The sequence below is a fragment of the Mastigoproctus giganteus genome, chromosome 10 (genome assembly GCF_048544385.1).
Source record: "Mastigoproctus giganteus isolate SK-2022 chromosome 10, ASM4854438v1, whole genome shotgun sequence".
NCBI lineage: Eukaryota > Metazoa > Arthropoda > Arachnida > Uropygi > Thelyphonidae > Mastigoproctus > Mastigoproctus giganteus.
Genome location: NC_143584.1, coordinates 152,737,169 through 152,743,999, shown reverse-complemented (window position 1 = coordinate 152,743,999; position 6,831 = coordinate 152,737,169).

Here is a 6,831-nt window from a genome sequence, read left to right as displayed (position 1 = left end):
TACTGTTTTTATGAAATGGAGGGCTACTTCAGTAACAGCGTTACATGTTCCTACTATCCATATAAAGCAGGTGGGGGCATCTCGTGCTTTTATGTGTAATTCATCTCAAGAAAGAGAAGGACGAAAGATTTAAATTACTTTGAACGTGGAATGACCATCAGTGACAGACGCGTCGGTGTGTCTGTCTTGGAAACTGCAATCCTGTTGGGTTTTCACTTACGACTGTCTCGGGTGTATCGAAATTTGTTCAATAAATAATAATTAGCCAACGACAATCCTGTGTAGGAAATTTGCTCGTTTATGCGAAAGGCAAAGGATGCTGACAAGACTTCAGCAGGGTAACAGAGCGGCTATAGTCTGATTAACAACCCAGTACAACGGTGGACCAATGAAGATTTCGCAATTCTCAACTCGTCGGACCTTGTCATTGATTGGATATCCTAGCCGATAACCGAAGTGGATTCCACTACTGCATTAAAGACCATGAAGGTAAGGTCATAGTGGCATAGTGTTTAGGGTAAGGCACCAACTATGGTCTCCCACAACTGCACTATCTGTACTCTTGTGAAGTAAACAGGACTCTGTAAATGCCAGAAATGTGTGTGGCATTATTATATTAGGTTTACCCGTAATTGATTACATAAACCCGTATTTGTGTCTGTAAATTGCGTGTGATCTCTGGTCGATTTTCCTGTTTCTCTAGACGAAAAAATCCCAGTTTCTGGGGAGAAAATCCTCGCTATCTACGCCTGAGACCGACTAACTCAGCCACGGAATGAAAAAAGCCCATTAAAGTTCCTCGCGTCATCGACGGGATTCGAACCCGAGCCTTTTCCCACCTGGTGTGGGGAGGGCGATGACGATACCACTATGCTACCCGCGCAGACAAATGTGTGGCATATATGTGGATAGTATTGTGTTGGGTTCTGTTGTTTCTCTGGTTTCTTGGCCGCAAGGCCCCTAATGGGATCCTACGTTGCCCACCATAACCACTGGGAGGTAAGCCAGGCTGCCCATCATACGGTTTTTTCCCCTTCAGCAGCCTGGGGATACAGTTTTGTCCCCATCGGTATTACGCTTCCTCCGATGGACGTGTTCCTCAGTGCGGAAAGGCTACCCGAATAATTAAATCCATCTGCCGTGCTGTGTGTCTTAGGTTCTGTTAATTGCGTGTGTTCTATGGTCGTTTTGTCTGTTTTGCTGGACGAAAAACCTCAGTTTCTGGGGGAAAAACCTTGCTATCTACCCCTGAGACCGACTAACTCAGCCACGGAGTGAAAAAAGCCCATTAAAGTTCCTTGCGTCATCGACGGGATTCGAACTCTGGCGTATAGTTCTTTGAGCGGTCGTGGTTTAAGTTCGCTTGACTACTAAATGTGATAATATTCTTATATTTCTCTCTATCTTGTGAACTCCTCTTATATATGTGCTCATCCGGGTATATAAATAGAAATTTTATCTTTATTTATTTAAGGGTTGACGCTCTTCCGAAGCTCTAGTACTCTTTATTCCGTCTAATATTGTCTTTGGGGCTAATCCAACTTTTAATTATTAATGCTTGCGTTTTATGGCTTTGTATACATACACCACTGAGAATGGGTGAATCCGCTCCAGTTTCTAACTTACTTTTACTGTGAAGCCTCTTTGACTGCATTGCCTCTGAAAATAGTGAAGTTTCGACGAGATCGGGCAAAATACAGAGAAGCGGTGAAGTATCTGGCTGTAGACGACGTTCTGCATAATGGTGCTTCTGCAATTATAAATGTAAGAGATAACGTTTGGATAAGAGCTACTCATACGTAGCTGGCCGAATTTTGTGCAACAAACCATTTTTAGAACAAAGTTCGTCTTCATATGCACACTCAAAACATAAAAAAAGAGAATTTTGTTGGGGAATATTATATAATAATGATAATAATACTCTATTAAAGTAGTGGTTCAGTGAATTTAGAACATAATTAACTATAATTTCATACCACACCCAATAATAATTTTAAATATCTAAAAGCAAAACTAAAATGCAATTCTGTATCAATTTTTAAAAATGCTTCCAAGAAAAAGAATAGGACTAATAAAAAAGGGGTACCTCTTCCATTGGTTGTTGGCGTGTTATTTGGCTCCAATGGAATTAAGTATGCTAAGCGTCAGCATGTGTCTGTAATTTGCCTGTGTTCTCTTGTCCGCTTGCCTCCTTTGTGGATAAAAAAAAAACGGTTCTTCGGTCTCCTTTTCGGTTTTAAAAGAGAACCAATTAACTCGACCACTACGTGAAAACAGCCCATAAAAATTCCTCCGATTTGGTGAAGTTCTTTCATAATTAATAAATAAATAAATATGAACTTTATTGTAAGGTGCAAAGATACACGCAGGTATCTGACTTTACAAAACCCTTCACAGCACTAAGTAAGGAGTTAGTGTACATATACACTGGTGTTCACCGAAAGTGAATCACCCCTTAAAATTGTAATTATCGTCCGAATAACGTAAGTATATGGCAATACTTCTTACAGATTGCATCAGATAAGATTAACACGCGTAGGCGATGACGTAATATTGCATCAGCTGCTACTTTCAGCTATATAAGCACGCTCTGCAAGAGTTGCAGTCATCCCTTGCTTGTGTCACGATGACGAGTTACGTGCAGTTGACGCTACGAAGAGAGAGTGCTATTGTTGCTTTACGTGAGGAAGGATGTTCTTCCCATCATATTGCTTATAGAGTGTCTTGTAATCAGTCGACAGTGAGTAGATTTCTTTCCAAACTCAAGAATACTGGTTCTTCTGATAGGAAAAAAGGAACCGGACGCAAACGAGTCTCTACGCCAAAACAGGACCGCGTTTTGAAGTGCTTTGCCTTAAATTCCCTACCAGCCAAATGATATGGGGGTGCATTTCGTATCGCTGAGTAGGTCACCTGCAGTTTATAAAAGTTTCCGTAAGTGCCAATGGATACCTGGCTATATTGGAAGGCAAATTGCTGCCAACCATTAGAGACCATTTCAACTGCCAAGTAATTGCATCTTTCAGGATGACTCTGCTCCTTGTCATCGGGCGAAAAGTGTAAGTAGGCACTTCCGTACTTACTTTAGCTTCATTTCTGCATTACAGTAATGTGTTTATATTTGTTACAGGCGAAAAAATGGTTGGAAGAACGGTCCATTACTACTCTTAGCTGGCCAGGAAACAGCCCAGACCTGAATCCTATAGAGAACCGTTGGCATCATGTGGAATCTGCAGTTGCCAGAAAGAAACCAAAGACCCTTCGTAAACTTGATAATTCGTGTTTGGAACCACGAACTATCAGTTGATTATCTTCAGAAATTGATCTTGTCAATGCCTCGACCGTGTGCTGCTGTCATCAGGGCCAGAGGCGGTTCAACTAAATATTAGTTTGCACCTGGTGAACTTTTCATTTTGTTTTCCATTTAAAATTATAAACAATTAAATTGAGGGCTTCTGCCATAATTCAGCCATAATTGTTGTGTTTACCAAAACTGTTGTATAAAGGTTGCAAATGCTCATTTTGGAATATTTTGAGAGCACCTGTAAAATATTACTTAGCTTTGCTTTAACTATTAATAAATATCTTTTGTTTATATTTCTATTTGTGATGCTAGTCTTTAATGTAACATACCATCGCGAAAAAGGGTTAGAAATGTGAAATTCCTAGGTGATGCATTTTCTTTGAACACCAGTGTATATAATACATATAATAAGGTCTTCAATTACTATAGGTTTCACGCAAACGCATGCACTATTATGAAATCTATTATTCGCCTTCATTGTACAAGTATGATATCTTTACCGTGCGTCTACATACCATTTCAGATTCTTGAAGTCCCATATCTTCATTTCTACAAATACAGCATTTTTTTTTTTTTTTTTTGACTCATTGAAGTGCATCGCATGATTCCTTCCCTTGAGAAAACATTCTTAGCCGTAAATTCTAATATAAGAATTTCATTTTCTTAAAAAAAACCGTACTCATAAGTTCACACAGGAATTATTAATACAGTACAGTATATGCGATTTAGATTTATCTGGTGACAACTGCATAAATCCATTGTTACTTAATTACGCTACTTAATTTGTTACGTAACCTTTCTTCCATCAAAACAATAAAACTGCCTTTGTGAGGCAATTCAGCAGTTACATCATTTACATATATAGTCACATTTAATGTTTTTGTTTCAGCATGTTTGGTTTAAATTAAATTTCTGGGATATTTTCTCGCACTATAGATTTTTTAAAGATGTGCTGAAAATGCCGAACTTCGAATCTCACGAGAATTACTCCCCTGATGAGGAACTAGAAAAAATTTTAGTTAAAGAACATCAAAAGGCATTGTTAAAAATACAGGTGAGCTATATGAATGATATATGTTTTGAAAAATGCGTGAAAAAACCGCAGTCATCTTTGGACAATCGTTCCCAAAAATGTTTTGTTAACTGTGTTGGAAGATTTTTGGATATTTCTGAAATCATCACCAATCGATTCATTGAATTGTTACAGAAATCGGCAAGCAGGAAGTAGCTTAAGCTGTAACCATTAATAAACTATTTTAACTTTATTTTTTTTTTATTTATAAGTGTACAACTCTATACGGACATTGAAATTTTACTATAAGTGACTGTATTTAATGCGCAGCAAAACTTATCACTGGCTTCTTACCGTGTACACTGTTAATACCTACACCGATCAGTATAACGTTGCCGTTGATAGAATCGCCGTTCTCCCCACCGGATAGAAAAGACCTGTGTTCGAGTCCCGTCGATGACGGGAGGAATTTTTATGGGCCTTTTCACGAGGTGGCTAAGTTGGTCTCAGGCGAGGGTAGCATGGTTCTTCTCCAGGAAAGTCCGGTTCTTCGTCCAGCAAACAGAAAATCGACATCAGAACACACGTAATTTAAAGACAATGCACACGGAGCAATATGGCCTTAGTCGCTGATGCTCCTAAAATTCTACAACAGCAACAACAGTGCTAGTTATGATCTTATGCTATGGTTCTCAGTTCTTAATTCCAGTGGTGTTGAGACCTTACTTTTAAATTTCAGCTTTAGAATGTAAACTCTTCTAACATGTGGCATGTTGGAGTGCCACATAGGTCAAGATATTTTAATTATTGGAACAGGCCCAATTTGCAGTGTATTGCTGATTAGAGACAGTAGCGGAGAAGTGCTAAACTGAAATTTTGTTTACCCATACCAAACCTTGAAGCAGTATTGCGCCCTCGAAGGTAGCACAGTTGGTAGGATCGCCATCCTCCCCACCCTGGGTGGGAAAGACCCGAGTTCGAATCCCGTCGATGGGAGTAATTTTTATGGGCTTTTTCACAACGTGGCTGAGTTAGTCAGTCTCAGGCGAGGGTAGCACGGTTTTTTTTTCTCCCGGCAACTGGGGTTTTTCGTCCAGCAAACAGAAAATCGACCTCAGAATACAATTTACAGACAATATACACGGAGCAATATAGCATTAGTCGATGCTCCTAAAACCCTACTACAACAACAAAATAAAAAACCAGATCAAAAAGCAGTATCGTATAATAATGTTTTCACTCTTTTTCGTTACAACTGTCTCTCTCTATGGCCACAAATATTTAAAATCTGTTATCGAAGTTTCGTATAGTAATACTCACTAATCTGAATTAATTAAAATGAAAAAGTTTCCATTGTTCAGCAGAATACTGTACGTCCAACTTATTGGCTAGCTGTTTTGAGGGCATGATGTCAAATTACAGCCACTCAGAAAATAGCCCTTTCTGCAGAAAAAATAGCAGAGCTTATTATAACAGTCTGTAGCCTTAGCAAATAATCAATTCATGTTAATTGTATTTATTATCCCTTTATATTTAATTTTTTATGAAAATTCCAAATATGAAAGATATTAAAACCTATAGTGCTTAGTACCATGTATGGTTTGAATGCTGAGAAAACAGAAGATATTTGTTGAATTAGACTTGAATTTCCGTAGATTATAATTCTCGGGAAATACATGTAAAGGAAGGGTGTTCCAAAAGGCAGCAGTAAAACGGATAATGAGGAAGAGAAAAAGTTGGTTTCTGCAAGTTTGGAGTTGGACAGTGAATGGATGCAGACCGTTTGCAGCACGAGTTCGGACTGGTTTGGAACAGTGGGCGAATTGCACATGCTAATTTAGAAGAATAATGCCCATGGAGGTATAGTAATAGAGGCATGTGATGCAAGAAAGTAAGCATATGAGCTTGTGTAGCATCAGCCAAAAAAAAAAAAAAAATTCACACAACCATTCCCTCTAAATATTTGTAGTTCCAAATGAATGTAGTCAAGAAGCTTAAGAGAGGTTCCATTGGTAGGGTGGATTTGAGATTTCTACAGTAAGTAGTTTTTTTTAGAAGTGTAACCCCAATAGTGAAAACAACCCAGTTTTTTGGCGCAGAAGCAGCAATATTTGTGATGTTCTTATGCCAAGAGACATTAAAAGTCAAAGTAATCCCTAACAGAGATATATGATCTTGTCTAGAAATCTGAGTGTCATCGTAATGAGCATAGAAGTAGTAGACTCTTTATAGCAAGAAATAAGAGAAGACTACGTTTCAGAAGGATTGATTTAGAAGTTAAGTTTTCTTCGCCTTATTGGAGAATTGCCTGTAGATCAGCATTTGAGGAACTGGTGGTGGATATTCGAGAAGTTGAGACTATTTGTGCAGAACAGTTTCTCAAACTGGAGGCGGAATGTAGTGTGTCATCATCAGCAAAACTATGGAATGATTTCCAGCAATTGAAAGGTCATTTAATATACAACAGGAAAAATAGTGGAAGAAAGACAATCTTGGGAACCATCCTAGATGTGGA